Source organism: Cavia porcellus, unplaced genomic scaffold, assembly GCF_034190915.1.
Source record: "Cavia porcellus strain 051 isolate PalLab524CR breed Dunkin Hartley unplaced genomic scaffold, mCavPor4.1 scaffold_8, whole genome shotgun sequence".
Taxonomy (NCBI): domain Eukaryota; kingdom Metazoa; phylum Chordata; class Mammalia; order Rodentia; family Caviidae; genus Cavia; species Cavia porcellus.
In genome coordinates, this window is record NW_026947491.1 from 12901405 (window position 1) to 12916862 (window position 15458).

A 15458-nucleotide genomic window follows, 5' to 3' on the forward strand; every position below is an offset into this window, starting at 1 on the left:
ATCAGCTTCTCCAAAATGTGCCACCGTGAGTTGCTGACCCTAGCCCTAGACTATGTGAGTCGTGCATCCTCTGTGTAGGTGTGCTATAGGCAGCTGAGTTAGATAGAAACTTTACGGGTGGTCAGACAGGGCTAGGCTCTTGGAGGAACCAGCACAGAGGACCAGATAACTTGTAACCTTGGAGGAGAAAGACACCTCCCCGCTGTGGGCCAGACCTCAAGACAAAGACAAAACAAATGCAACTACACCCTAAGTATATACATCAGAGATTAATATTCTAAATAGATATGGATCACGAGGGAGCCAGGAGTCACCATCCTAACCCTCTACAACCAAAGGCCCTGTTCTGTACTCACACCCACTTGCTATGCCTCCCCATTGGATCCTGATGTAATCAATTTTACCTGAGTTAATTACATTTGTAATCTCATTGGCTGACCATAGTTCTGTCCCACCTCATGCCCTCCTACCTTGCCAGTTCCTATTTACCCCCACTGTGGACCCGCCTCACCTTGTGGTTTTGCTCTATAGAAATTACTAGAAAAATCTGGGTCCTCGGCAACCCAGTAGGGACCCCTTCTGTCTCTCTGTCAGACAGAAGCTTTCTTTCTCTTCATAAAAATATTCTGCTCTTGACCTCCATTGTTCCTAAGATTCATTCTTTGATTTTAGAGAGCATGAACTCGTACCAGACATCTAGTAGGTTGGGAGTTTCTTCCCCTGTATCAGGTGGTCTGTATCCCCCAAAAGTCTCCTGTTCAGAGGTGAGGCTTTGAATGCTGATTGGATCCTGGGGTGCCGTAATCACCCTTCCTTCTCTGTCTTCCTCCTGGTTTCCACAATGTGAAAGGCTCCTGCCTTGGAGCCAGCTGACCCAGGACTGAAACTGTGAACAGAAACAAACCTTTCCTTTAAGTTGGGGTGTAGGGTATTGTGTCCCAGCGATGAGAAAGTGGCTATGTCATTGTGGTAGGCTGAGCCGGGAAGAGCTCAAGTTCAAAGCCAGCCTGGGCAGCTCAGTGACAGAGTGAAACCTTGTCCCAAAAATTAAAAAAACAAAAGGGAGTTGGGTGGAGCTCAGCGCCAAGGCCCTGGGTTCAATCGTCAGTACCCCCACATGCAAAGAGAACTGAAAGATTAGTGTAGCAGCTAAATGACCGCAGAGAGGAGTCTGCAGTTCCCACAGGAGGCAGCCAGCATCAGAGACTAACTGTGCTGGGCACCTGAGGGCCACTTTTGAGCTTGTATGGGACAGAACACTTGGGGGAGATGAAGATCGAGGAGTAAGCGGAGCAGCAAGAACAGCACTGGGCTGTGTGTGGGCTCTGTGTGGGTGTGGGTGCGGGAAGTGCCTTGGCTTGGAGGTTTGGAGATTTGGAGCTGCAGGCAACAGAGAGCAGCGTGCAGGCCCAGAGTCACCCTACCCAGGCTGCAGGATCCACACTCAGAGGTCAGCCCAGGTGCCTGGCTCCTGGGAGCCCCAGGACAGGAAAGAGGTCTGCACCGAGACTGGAGGCCCCTGTGTTAGGCCCTTGTCCTCTCTGAGACTCTATCTGCCAATGTGGGAAAGGAGTCCCAAAGTGGGGAGACTTGTAGTTACCCACAAAGCTACAGCTAGACATGGTCACCTCTGGACATCTCTGGCCTCTTTGTCCTCCCTGAGCCCTCTTGGGAGGCATCCACGCCACGTACTCATATGCCCACAGTGACCCTGAAAAGTGAGGATGGTGGTCACCTGCCACCACTGCTGGCAGGTCTTCCTGGCAGTGAAAGGCCTCCACTCTTAGTGACCACCCTGTCCCCCTTTTCCTGTCCCTGTGGGGATGCTGGGAATGCCAGCAGCCTCCAAACACACGCATGGAGCTTGATCTCCTGAGACCTGGGGTGTCATCCATCAGATCTGGTGCTCATAGGCAGCAGGCCCTGGCTACTTCCCCTGCACAAGGAAAACCTTCATGTGGCAGTCACCTCCTCTCCCCATCAGGGAACCCCCAATTCTGCAAAGAGGGGATGTATGCCTGGTACACTGTGCCTCTTCTCCTAAACAAACCCCAGGGTGCAGGCCTGTGTCTCATGCCAAACGAATTTGACTCAGAAGATGCAGGTGCTTGGCAGCTTTTTACCAGCAGTTTCTGGTCTGCCGCCCTGAGAATCCTTCCCTTAAATCAAAATGATCAGCCCTGGGAAGACAGAATTAGCCATAGCATGAGACACCTGCACCACAACGGGGAACAAGGGTGCCTTTGGAGGCCTATAGAAATAGGCAGAGGTGATGCTTAGGAAAGGGGCTGTGTCCTTGTGCTGTGGGACAAGGTGTCACTAACAGTGACACCCTCAGGAGCTCAGAACCCCATGCCTCACAGTCATGCTGCCCCAGGGTGACCCAGAGCGCAGCAGTCAAGGTCTCAGAGGGAGCCAGTGATTCAGGGAGAAACGGCACACCGGGTGCAAAGAGAAGGGAGCAGGTCTTGGGGAAGAGGCGAGGACCCCGCTCTGCAGATGTCCCCATCCAGCTGCTGTGTGATCCTTCCTGTCCCTCAGCCCTCCCTCCCCAGCTTGGATATCTGACACTTCAGCTGCTCCCACTGTGGTCCGTGCTTCCTAGGAGGGCTGCTCCCCGCACACACCCAGTGCATCCAAGGCTGGGACCCAAACTAGGTGTCCATGCTGCTCTGGCTCTGGGCGCCTGTCCCCCAGTCCCTAAAGTCTCCTGGAGAAGCTGCCTTTGCATGTTCATCCCCCACACACTGCAGGCTGAAAGCTAAGCCATCCCAGGGTCTGCACCAGGTGGGTAAGGGGCTGTCCTGTCTGTTTTGGGCCCTTGATATATAATAATGGCCCCAGGGCATATGTCTGTCCCTCTGCATCCCTCAACCCCTAGATTCCAGACCCCAGGGAAGCACCACAGGGTGTTTCAGGGATCTTAGACACTGGAATCCCACTGAGCAGGGGGACTGCCCATACCCTAAATGCACCCCTAGAAAACAACAGGGATGCTCAAGACAGAAAGCCAGGGAGCCCCAGACTCCTCCTGGGGCGAGGGGTAGGTCCAGTATCCCTGCCCCGGTTCTAAGTCACCTGACCTCCAGAAGCAGGTGACAGCCTTGAAGTCCTGAGGCTTGTCACCTAGGCCCCTGCCATAGCCCAACAAGGGACAGATGTGGGGACAGTGAGGAGTTTCACAGGCATCAAGGACAGGAAGGGAGAGTCCCCACCTAGTGTAGCAGGCAGGCAAGCCGGGCTCCACCTCCGGTGCTATGATCACCAGCTGAGGACTGAGACCCACTGTCCTCTGACCTGGCCAGGGAATTCAGGACATTGTCCCTGTTAGCAGAAAGAAGGAAAAAGCAAAGCAAAAGGCGGACAGGGCAGGTTTATTTCAAAACAAAGCGAGAGAGCCCACCTGGCCCTTAGAGCAGACTGATATCTCTGGTGCAGGCTGTGAGGTTTCTGATATGGTCAGGAGCACAAAGGGGGGCTGTGAAAGGAAAGGCCAGGATGGACTTCCAGGAGAGCAGGGAGAGCTCAGGGAGGAGAGGTGGCTGCCTGGCAGGAGCAGGAGTGAAGAGTGACGGGCAGTGGGGGTGTGGCTGTGCTCACCGGATGTTATGAACACCAATTGCACCTTCTTAGCAGAGGTGAAGGCATAGCAGGATGGAAGAGACTTAAAGGAGTCTCCGGCCAGCGAGGAGGGCGTGGTCAGACTCCTTCAGTCTCTGCTACCATTTGTGCTCCATGGACATGAAAGAGCTCAAAGGCGTCATTGGAGTCCCTGTTTTGTCTCTGAAAATAAAGATGGAAAATGGGGTTGGACAGAGCAGACAGAGGAGGAGGGAGAGGGGACGGGGGGGGGAGAAGGATGGAGAAAGGGAAGGAGAGAGAGAGAGAAGGAAAAGGGAGCAAGACAGGGAAGGAGAAAAGGAAGGAAGAAGGGAGAGGGGAAGGAAGGAGGGAAGGAAGGAGAGAAAAAAAGAGAGGGAGAAGGTAGGAGGGAGGGAAGAGGGAGGGAGAGGCTCTCCCACAGCCCTGACACTGAACCTCATCTTCCTCCTGCAGGGTTCCCAGCCACAGCTTCAAAGTTAGGGAAATCCATGCTCCTGATCAAGGCACAGACTGGAGAGAACTGCAGACTGATTGGTAGGGTGAGGGAAGGATGCCTGGAGTACCCCACGGATCATGGAAGTGCCTGCCACAGCACAGGCCCTGGGCACAATGCTGGATGGCTCTGGATGCCTGGCAGTCTTTAGACTGGACTTACCTTCTTGCTACCTAGTTACCCCTATGGGCAGCAGAGTTCACTCCAGCCCTCCACTGAGCATGGGGACCAAGATCATATCAGAGCGCCCTCCTGTCCCCTGGCTCTACCTGCCCTCCTAGGACCAGAGGAGGCCATCAGTCTCCTGCCCCTGGCACTGCAGCATCCAGGGAGCAGCTGGTCCCAACACCCCTCCCTGGCTGCTGGGGGTCCATGGGGTCTCTAGGTCTCTGGGGAAGGAGTTGAGACATTCAAGCCTGTCCCTGACCTCATCTGGGCCCATATTTGGGTCACAGCAGAGCCTTGCCCACCAGCTTAGACTCCCTGCCCTTGCCCATGGCAGGTCTTCCTCAGCTGTCCCCAAGTGTCCACCCCATAGCCCAGTGTGCCTGGGAGACTTGCCCAGCAGTCTCGGGCTTACATAAAAACATCCACCTGGGAAAAGACCCCCGGCCAGTGGCTACAAGGTGTCCTCCAAAGCTCTTCTGTGCACAAAAAACCAATTGAGCCTTCAGGGGTCTTGGTGAGTGGGTCCATGTGGCCATATGGTGTCCGTCAGATGGGAATGTCTTTCCCTCCATCAGTGCATGACCATGCCTCAGAAAACCTCCCTGCAGGGCCCAAGCCACCGTGTGCAGTGGGATTTCCTGTCAGACCACACAGATGGGAGAAGCAGACAAGAGGAGTGGAAAAGGTGTCCTTAGCTGACCTGTCAGACTAACACTGCTGCCAGGCCTGCGGTGGTTGAAGAGAAGAAGGTGGACTCATTCTCCTCCAAGTTTGCCTTTATCTCTCTCTTCAGTGTTCTCTGAAAAAGGAAAACAACATCTTTCAAATGCAGGGTGACCTTCATTTTTCCTGTAACTCATACTACGTAGACTAAAAGATCCAAAATTAAAGTTGCTCCGGGGGACATTATAACATTGCGATTGAGGCAGCCTGGAAAGAACAACTCCCACATTCTTCTCTGTACCTGGCACCATCCCCTGGGTCTGACAGGAACCAAGTGGATGACAGTGTCTCCAAGCCCCCATGCTGGGCCCCAAACTTCTGCAGCCCCCTGTGAGCCTATCCAGTGCATCCTTGGGGTCACTTTCCGAGCTACCCCAGCCCCTGCACCACTGCTCCTCCCTTAGATGCCACTCACCCAGCATCTTGTCTGTCTAACTGCAGGTTTTCCCTCCTCGAGGCAGCTCCTACAGGATACAGACCACATTCCATTCATGTTAACAACAATGAACATTAACTAGTTTTACCCTAAGTGAGTTTTGCCACTAAGCACTTGATTTGTATTCTCATTGGAACCACAGCACAGTCTTTAGTCTACAGATGAGGAATCAGACAGAGAGAGAGGGAGAGAGGGAGACAGAGAGAGCGATTATGCCCAGGGGCATGCAGCCAGGAAGCCACTCAGCCAGGGATGAACCCAGGAAGAGCCCTGACCCTGGGCAGCAGCGTGCAGAGCACCTGGCCTTGGCAGTGGATGACCAAAAAGGCAGTTATGTCTGCAACGCTGATGGCACTGGCGCTCTGTCATCAGAGCTAATGTCTGGGAAGAGGACTGGCTCACACACATTGGCAATTTCCCTCAGACGAGGTCATATATCATATTCTCAAATGGGACTTGTGGCAGATTCACAAGCACCTTTGAGGAGGTGACTAATGGAGGTCCAGCCCCAGGAGCCAGACTGAATACAGAGGAAGAGGTTCCCAGAGGGCTGATCTCCAGACGCTGTAGGAATGGAAAGAGCTTGGCGCCTGGAGTCAGGCTGGCGCAAGGGGAAAGAGAATGGAAAATCGGATTCTGTGAGTTACGGAACCATCCCTTCCTGCATGCGTGAGTCACAGAGAAGTAGTCATACTGAGGACAGGAGTAGGTAAGGACGGGGCCCCTGCCACCTGAAAAGTCACTCTTTTGTTGAGTCTATTTTCACCTGGAAGCAAAACCATCAGCTGCAGGTGGAGTCCAGATGTACTGACCAGCATTGCTGCACGGAAGCCATGCTCTGCGGGAGTCTTGATGGACAGAAGTTGTGTAGCATGGATGTTGTAGTGGGAATCACGATGAACAGAAGTCATGATGAACAGGATCTATAATGAAGAGATTCGTGATGGAATTCATAAGGGATTCATGATGGAAATCACCATGAAGGTCATGTCATGAACAGCAGATGTCACAGTGGACAAATTAGTGATGGAAGAAACCACAATGCATGAAGGTAAGGTGGCAGGAAGTCACAGTGAGGTCATGATGGACAAGGTCATGATGGATGGAAGTCATGAAGGACAGAAGAAGAACTGACACAGAGAAGTCAGTGTGGAACAGTCACGGTGCACAGAGCCATGATGGAAATCACGCCATGTGAACTTGCTGCTCTGGTCCTGCCTGTCCTCTCAAAGCTACTTGCCTTGGTCCCAAGCCTCCTCTTTCCCCTGGACCCTCACATATTATAGTCCAGCCACCCCAAACACATTGGATCCTTCAAGCACACCAGGCTTTATGCCTCTCTACCTTGACACTGGCCATTTCCTGCACTAGAAACCCCCTTGCTTCCTCTTCTATCTGACTTTGCTGACTCAAGGTGAAGTTTCAATATGGAAGTCCTTCAGTCACATTTGTTTGCCCTCCACAGCACCTTGACCCTAACGCCCCTGTGTTACCAACAAGCATCAGTGTTGCCTTCTTCCCCGAGTGCTGCTGTGTAGCAAAACTAGAAAAAAGACCCAGGCTTCCCATCAGGCAGCAGGAGCATGTGTCTGTCACAGAGCAGCAGACTCACACCGCATCTTGATAAAATAAATGTACAGTTGAATACTCTACTTACCTACTTCCCAGCTTGGAAAGCAGGATCAGGGTATGGGGCCTTGCCTTGCACTGTTTTTTCAAATCCCCTTTTTTCTCCCCCTGGAAGTCACTATCCTTTTGAACTACAAAAGCTCTTTGTCCTTCATAAAACAGGTGCCTATAATATCACAGTGCACTTTGTGAGCAGGGGTGCTCAGGAGAAATGAGTGTTCCTCCATCTTGTGACAGCTTTTCCTGATAATGAACAGGGAAGCCAGCAGACCCTGAGACCCACAGGCAGCCCCTTGTAGGAACATGCAGGTTTTGTTCCAGGGAGTGCTGCAGGAAGGAGCATATAAGAAAGACAGAGATGGACAGCCTTCCGAGACCAGAATTATAGGTCAATGAAGAGTTGTGGAGCTGTTCAAGACAAGACACACACACACACACACACACACACACACACACACACACACACACGAAAGCTAATTAACCTGAAGGCATGGCTTCCGATTAGAAACTTGAATGCACACACAAACCACCAGGCTGACAGCCTGCAGAGGAGGCATCATAACTAGAAAAACTGGAACAAATCCTGGAGATTGGAAACAGGCTGGGAAGCCCAGTCTCTGGGCCCCTTAGAGCCCAAAACGTGCTCTGCAGCTCTGATGCTATCAGCTCTATCTTTGCCTGAAGCTGAGATGCGAACACCACCTAGGAACACCCACATGCAGGCCAGAGTCCACGGTGCAAGTCCTTCCTGAGCACCTGCTGACAAAGTGACCTCTGAAACCACTCAACCTCCCACTAAGTCCCAGTGTAACTCTCTACTGGCCACTAGGCAGGGCCACCAGTAGGCCGAGCAACTCTCTGCTGCTATGATATGAACAGAGCCACCTGGTCACTCTGAAAGGTCCCACAGTGGGATGCAGTGCAGAGGACAAGAGCTTTGGAGCTGAGCAGAGCCCCATGTGAGCCAACCCTGTCACTGTGCACTTCTTCCTAAGAAGGGAATACCGTACCAGGACTAGTGTGGAAGATGCTGAGGTAGTGTCTCATAGGTGACACCAGAAAGTCTGGACAGCTCCCTGTCCTTTTCCTTCTTTTCCCTGATGGAAGCCTCTGGTGGCAAAGATCATCAAGAAGAGTCACCCTTGCTGGGTCTGGGAGAATAACATTAGCGATGGGTGGGGGGACTCAGTGAAGAAAATGAAGCCCAGTGACAGAGACCCAGGAAGCCACAGTTTTGTGTACGTTCAGGGTTGTGAATGTAGGGGACAAACGAGGAGGTGAAATGGTCCTTGGAGGTGCAGCACCAGAACCAGGGCCTTGTGGGTTTATGGTGGGGTCTGGTACCCAGAATGCTGGGTCCTGTGCAGCTTCTATGGCTCTGATCCTTGCTCTTGATAGCATGACCACTCGTGGCCCATCTCAGCCCACCTGAAGGCCACATCTCTTTCCCTGTGGGGATTTCTTGTTCATCTCTTCAGCTCCGTTATTTTGTCCTGGCAGTACTTTATCGTATACATGCTTGCATGTTCTGCTGGGTCCATAGATTTCCAGATCTAGAGTGGAGTCCTGAACATTATGGTAGGACTCAAGGTCTGTTAGACATGGTCTATAAGGCAGGTTCAGTTGTGTATTCCACAGTGTACTTAATACATGTGCAAAAACCAAACTCATCAGCCCAAATCTGTACCAGCTCCCCAGGCCTCCACCTGGAGCCAGCCCCTACCTGGTGTCCTCATCCATCTTTGTGAGCCTGCTACTGCTACTGCCACCCTGGTTAGAAGCCCAGCTCTTTGTCTCTGTTTCTGTCTCTCTGTCTCTCTCCTCATGGCTCCCTGCTTCCAGGTCTTTTTGCTTCATAACAAAACACCAATGCCTAACCTGGTTTATGCAGCAAAAACATGAACTTCTTTTCACAGCTTGCAAAGCCACCCCTGGACAGACCTCTCTTTTCCCTGCAGCAGCAACTCCTACTGTACCCACCATAACTGTCAACCCTAGTAATAAGGAACTACAGGTCCCTGTCCCTCCCTCCATCACTCATGCCTGGAACACTGTCCCCTTAGGCTCTTCCTGCTCCCCTTCCCTCACTGGCCACTTCCTCCTGGAATTCACCCCCTGAATGGTCAGCAGAAAGCATCCTGAGACCCCCATGCGATTGACTTCACTTCTACAGACATATGAAGTCAGAGCCCACCCAGCTCAACTGTTGCATTAAAAAGTGTGGGATTCTCCTCTGTGACTCACTTTTAGGACTGACTGGTTCTACGTCTGTTCCACATGCATCCTTTCCTCCTGAGAGCAAATTTCAGGAGTGAATAAAAACTATCTGATGAGCCAGAACTAGAGCTGTGAGCCAAATCCAGAAGACCATGGTCCACAGGGCACTGTAACACCACATGTGGCCCGGCAGTCTCCATCCACCTGTCTTACGCCATGCTGAGTTAGGAGCTGTCTGAGAAGGAAACCTGAGCTGTCATCTCTGCATCGTTGGATGCAGTCCTTCTGTATCTCATGGAGCAGTCACACATCTGTACAAGCTTAGAGGCAACAAAACTGTCACTTCTTCACTAGAACTTGCATTTCCTCTTTGCATCCTCCTGGAGACAAGAGGAGAATCAATTCCACCCCAGCAACACTTGATCTGGGACTGCCCTCAGTCCATTAGCAGAATTTCCATCTGTGCCACTTCCCTGCTGGGTGACTCAGTTGGGGCACTGGCATTTCTAAAAGGGTGGCCTCAGAATTCTGATAATAGTACCTTCAAACAACTCTGTCCTCCTCCCAGTCTACAGGTGCCAGGCTCGAAATCCAAGAGTGATGACCATATTGGCCCCAAGGCCCAGTTCCATCTCTGCCCTGCATTCTACCCATGATTACACAATTAATATCTGAACACAGTTCAGACACTGATGCTGAAGGCTCAGTCCTTGCAGGATTCATTAGGCTTTGTTGCTCCTAGCAGCCCCTTAATTTCCAGCCATACCCTGTCCTCTTGAAAAACAAAAGTTATTATCTGTAATAATTACATAGTTCACTTGTTTAATGCAAAGTAGATTTGTCTGACTTCCCCAGCTAAACATAGTTTCACCTCCTGAGGATGCTTTGGAGGTCCCAGTATGGCCCTTTGGGACTCTTCAAGTTTCCACAGTTCCAAGCTGTAAAGGAGGTCCACTTAACCAAATCCAGAGTCCCTCTTCTGTCAGGAAGTCCATCTCTCAGCACGCTTTGCAAAGCATGTTTGGTGCAATGTCCCTTCCGATTCACTTGGAAGAGGCAGTGGGAAAGAAACATTCCATGACCAAGATGGGGATTCGGTTAACCAATTATACACACGTACAGAATTCGACACTTATCAAAGACGCAGCATGCAGTTTGAATATCTAGGTAGTCAGGGAACAGGAAAGAGCTCTTTCCACACTGTCCTGACCCCAGAACCCCTTGCCCTGCCCTGGGGCTAACTGTCTGGGTACTGCTGTAGGACCCTCCTGGCAAGCAACCTGTTGAGCTTGGAAACCTATGCAAGGGCAGCAACAATACCTCTTCCTTCTCCCCCAAGGGCAGCTCTTGCAACAAAAGGAAACAACTCATTCATTCATTCATTCATTCATTCATTCATTTCTTGATCCATTCATTCTTCCTGTGCTTAGTCAGCAAGGAGACTCCTCTGGAAGCTGCCCCTGAGTATGTGCACGTAGTTTACCCAGGAAGTGTTTCCAGAGGAAATTTGAGCAAGGGCAGAAAATGACAAGGAGAAAGCCAAGCCCAGGATGCCCTGGGAGTCACCTGAAGAGGGCGCTCAGCTGCCAAGCTGAGTGCTCTGCAGGATGGGGTACACCTGCTTCTCCTAGGTATTGGGAGAGACACGCACATTTCTACCTTAGCATGCTGTGTGAGGTTGCAGAGTATGATAGTGGGTGGAGTAAGATTTCTCAAGGATTTTTCAGCTGCATCAGAGGCAGAGAGGGCAGATTCACAAGCCCTAGGCAGCCTTTGGAAAAACACAGAGCAGAGACAGCATGAGGCTCCAGGGCACTGTCTGTCCCGGGATCCCAGGTGGAGCAGGGGAACCTCACTCCAGAACCACCATTGCCTGCCCTGTCTCCTTGACCTGTCTGTGCTCCACAGCTGTTGCTTTGGACCTTGCCATGCCCTTGGCCTCGTCTTATCCTCTGCTCAGGGCCCCTCCTCAACTGGCCAAACCTCCTAAGCTTCCCAAGCCCCTACGTCTTCTCAGGTCACCTCAGCACAGAATCTGCAATGAGGCACTGAGTCTGTGTCTTTGGGGGAGCGGTGCATGAATGAGGGCAAAATAGAAAGACTGCAGCATGCCCTGTCCCTTGCAAAAGCCTCCAGCAACTCCTTAGGACAGAGACATACATGCCTGTTAATCCCTAGAAGGTCCTGGAGATGGGACTCTGGACTTCAGGTTCCAAGTTCCCATTTGCTGCAGGACCTTGGCCAGCAACTTAACACTGTATCTCTTCTCTCATATGCAAATAAAGTGTTAAACAGGTTGATGCATCAGCTGCAGTGCTTAGAAGAGCAAAACCTCCTTGACCATTATCATTCTCACCATCTTAGATGAACAAACACCAAAAGCAGACAGAGAAATGCGCCTGGGCAGCATCTAAGGCGATGCCTGGCTCCGGCACACAGTGGGCAATCTCTGGGGGAGTACTTATCTTCCCTCGAGCCCTCCTCTATGTCATCAGACAGCTGCATTCAGTAATTCAGTTTGGGGACCCCAAAGATTAGCTCATTTCCTTCCATTAGCATTTTTCAGAAACCTAAAGAACATGGCCAGAACACATGGGGCTGCCCCAGGTCCTGAGGAGGGGTGGCCTTATCAACACCATGCTGTTACCTTGCAGTCCACAGTCACAACCATTCGTGGTTCTGTCCAGACAGGAGAGAACCTCCAACTCACATCCCTGTCCAAGAAAGCTCTGAGAAGATTTTGGAGTGGCAAATAAGACACTGGGCAGTGATTGGAAGTCTTCAAGTCCCTAGTTGGGGGCCTGGACACTCCCCTGGCCTGGGGTCCCCTGGAGGAGACTCATCCCTCGGTACCAGCTTTCCCCGCAGAGGAGCTTTGGGAGACACACAGATCACATCAAGCAGACAACAGGAGAAGGAGCAATTCCTCAGGGTTCTGACAATACCTGGACCTCTGAGGTCTCCTCAGAAGTGGCTTTAAGAGAACTCATGGTGGGTCCAGGTCACACACAAGACTCCGTGCTTCTTCTTCTTCTTGCCAAAGTTTTTGACCACATGTTAGGCACCCAACACAATTCCAGTTGCTGGGAATGCAGCAGAGAACAGGACAACTCCTCTGCCTTCCCAGGGCTGATAAGGGAAAGAGGATAGGCAGGGAGTGGACAGCAATCCTCACCAGGCTCCACATCTGAGTTGGTGGGGAGCTGAGAGAACCATGACAGACAGTGATAGGGTCTAGGGGAAAGGCCTTTCCCCTGAGCTAGGAGGTGAGATGGAGCCAGAGGGAAGAGCCCGCGGAACATCTGGGAGGGGCAAGGAACAGGAAATGACCGGACTTGCAGGTCAGGAAGAGGAGCCCAGGTCTCCCTGAGCATGGGATTAGAGACCAGAAGTGCTCTCAGCAGAAGAGCGAGGGCTGCAACTTGGAGAAAGCTCATGGCCCCAGTGGAGAAGGACGGGGGTGGATGTGATTGACATGGAGGAGCAGTTCCACATCCTCCAGGGCATCCTCAAGGCATGCGATGGTGGTTTCTACCAGGGGCAGCGTCACAGATGGAAAAAAGCTGGTGATTTGAAATATTGAGGTCAGCAGACACGGCAGTGGTGGGTGGATCTGAACTCGAGAGTGACAAGAATATTTTTGTTTGCTGAGCCTACAGGATGCTGAGCCCAGCTGCAAAAACAAGGCAGCCTGTAGAAGAGAAAGCCTGCCTTCTTTGGGGGTGAGAAGGTGCATGGATCTGTTAAAACAGGAGAGGAATTTGTTGGTTTTCAGAAGTAGATACGAAGGAGCCATGGAGAGGCCACATGCCCTGGGGACTGTGACGGGAGCAGGGGCAGTCTGGCTCCAGTCTCCTTTCTCTGCCTGGATCGGCAACCATGGGCACTGAGTCTCTGTGTGACCTTGTGCCTTGCTCTGGTCTGTGTACTCACACAGAGATGCTGTCCCTGTAAAGAGAGATGATGGTCAGCACCTGAAACCTTGAGATGGAGCAGCCATGTTCTGGGGGACATGCTCAACACAATTGCAACATAGGATGTGACCCATCCTGTGTCACACAAGACCAAGAAAAGGGGGAGATGGCTTTTTTTTAAAGAGAAAGAAGCCCATGAGAAACAATGACATGTCAGGAGTGGAGGAAGAAAAAACCAGATTCTAGTGGAGCTACAGATTTAATATGATAAAAAAAATCAAGAATCAAGACATCAGGGTTGCTGCTGAACCTTGCTAGATTGCAGTTTTCTTGTCTATGCAAAGAAGAAGGGAAAAAGTACCCCCAACACCAGATTAAATTCTGCACCCACAGCAGTTAATACATAGCATGAGCCTAACAAAGGATGAGCCCCATGTTATGCTGGCTATTTTTATGACTGTAATTGTCTATTTTATAATGCTCTTCAACAATAGTGAGGAAATGTTTTTGTTTCCCCCTGACAATCCTCAGTCCTACAAAACATTGTTTCTCAGTGAGCTCACTGAATAATAAATACCCAACCATGCTCCCCCTCACTGTGAGGCCAGCTCTGTTTCAGGTCACTCATAATGAGGTAAGAGATCCAGAGGCCCTCCTTCCAGAAGGTTCCATCTGAGAGTGCACATGGCAGGCCAAGGGCTCTCGGTTTCCTCCTGGCTCTGGCATGGACACAGAGGACATCCCCACTGACTTTGTCCCCAGAGGGCTGCTGTGCAGAGGAATGAGAGAAGCCAATACTGATGAAGGACCTGAGCCAGCCCGTTCTGTGATTGACAGGTAGAATGAAGCTAAGTCTCCATGACAACCCAGACAGGTGGGAATTGTGCTCTCCATTCACAGACAAGGAGGCCAGGGTTGAGTCAGGAAGCCCCTGCGGAGCTGGAGTTGGGTAAGCAGTAGAACTCAGATTCAAGTCAGGACGTTCAGCTGGAAGGCAGTGGAGTCCTCAATTTGACACAGCTTTCATGGGCTGTGGAAGGAATGCTCTTGGTGACATAGTAGTGGACTCAGTGGCCGCTCCCAGAGCTGAACACCAGCAGAGGACACAGTCAGACCCTGGGGTGATGCACATGGCCAGGAGCACAGAAACTGGAGTATGAGAGGCTCCAGAAGTCTTCCTCTTTAAGAGGATGGTTTTCAAAAGTAAAGCTAAGCTCCTTTTAAAAAGAAATTGTAAGCCACTGGTGATGATCCCTTCCTGTAACTGTAGACCTCTGGAAGGCTAAACCAGGGGGTCGCAAGTTCCAGCCCATCCTGGGTAACTTAGTAAAACTTAGTGACTTAGCAATGTCTGCAGATGGAGCTCAGTGTGAAGGCCCTGGGTTCAATCTCCAGTGCTGCAAAAGAAACAAAGAAGAGAGAGAGAGAGAGAGAGAGAGAGAGAGAGAGAGAGAGAGAGAGAGAGATTATAATAGTACATGGAACAATGGAACAGACCCCTGAAAATGTGTATTTAACATATAATGAGGCTCAGGTACAGAATGGCCTCATTCACCCAAGAGAAGCAACTGGACCCTTTGGCCCTGGGCAAGGCTACACCCACCTCAGAAGCTTGGTGTCAAGGGCAAGAAAGGGGACTCTCATTTGGAGGCAGTGCTAGAAGCCAGAGTCACAGGCCCATCCCAGGTGAGTGACACAGCTGTCTCACTGAGTTTTTCTCCTTACCTGGCTTGCAGGATTGGGTGAGGAGAGCCATGCACACTCAGCTCCTCTGTGCAGAGGTGTGGGGAGCTGTCGGCAGATACACCAGGCAGTCCTAACTCTCTCAATTACAGAGCCTGAGCTTGGTACCTTAGAAGACAACAGTCACGGGCAGTTTGCAGACCAACTGCCGAGTCACCAGCCCATAGGAGTTTCCTTTATGACTGGCAGGCATGGGGAGGTGGCCAGACAGGCTCCCAAGTGCTGACCTGGGTCATCATGTAATCTGCTTTCCAAAATCCATTTGCAGCAGGTCCAGTGGGCAGCTCTGCCTCTACTGGGCTGACCCGTGACAGCTCCCAGGTTGCAGGCAGCCTCACTTCACTGACCTGGTTTCCCCATAATCTCCCTGCGGCAATGACCTTATTTAGGCGATAGGATCTTGGGATGTGAGTAACCAGAGGACAACCATCTGAGCAGGACAGATAGCGAGTATATTGCCAGTGATGCCATGGGACAACTTCTCATCTCATTTTTTTCTTTAGATCAGAAAGAGGGAGAGAGAGAGAGAGAG

At 51.4% G+C, this 15458-nt stretch overlaps 1 long non-coding RNA gene across 6 annotated transcripts; it reads right to left on the reverse strand.

Annotated features, from left to right (window-relative positions):
• Positions 1 to 651: 651 nt before the first annotated feature.
• LOC134477234 (uncharacterized) lies at positions 652 to 15241 on the reverse strand. 6 transcript variants are annotated; one of them, XR_010049141.1, is made up of 7 exons: positions 14909 to 15241; positions 12215 to 14580; positions 6236 to 6346; positions 5403 to 5451; positions 4965 to 5063; positions 3601 to 3783; positions 652 to 886 (listed from the first exon to the last, which is right to left on the reverse strand). It is a non-coding gene; the product is annotated as an uncharacterized LOC134477234 (long non-coding RNA). The 6 variants fall into 6 exon arrangements; XR_010049140.1 differs by lacking the exon at positions 652 to 886 and adding an exon at positions 3355 to 3478; XR_010049137.1 differs by lacking the exon at positions 652 to 886 and having other exon boundaries at positions 3355 to 3783.
• Positions 15242 to 15458: the final 217 nt, after the last annotated feature.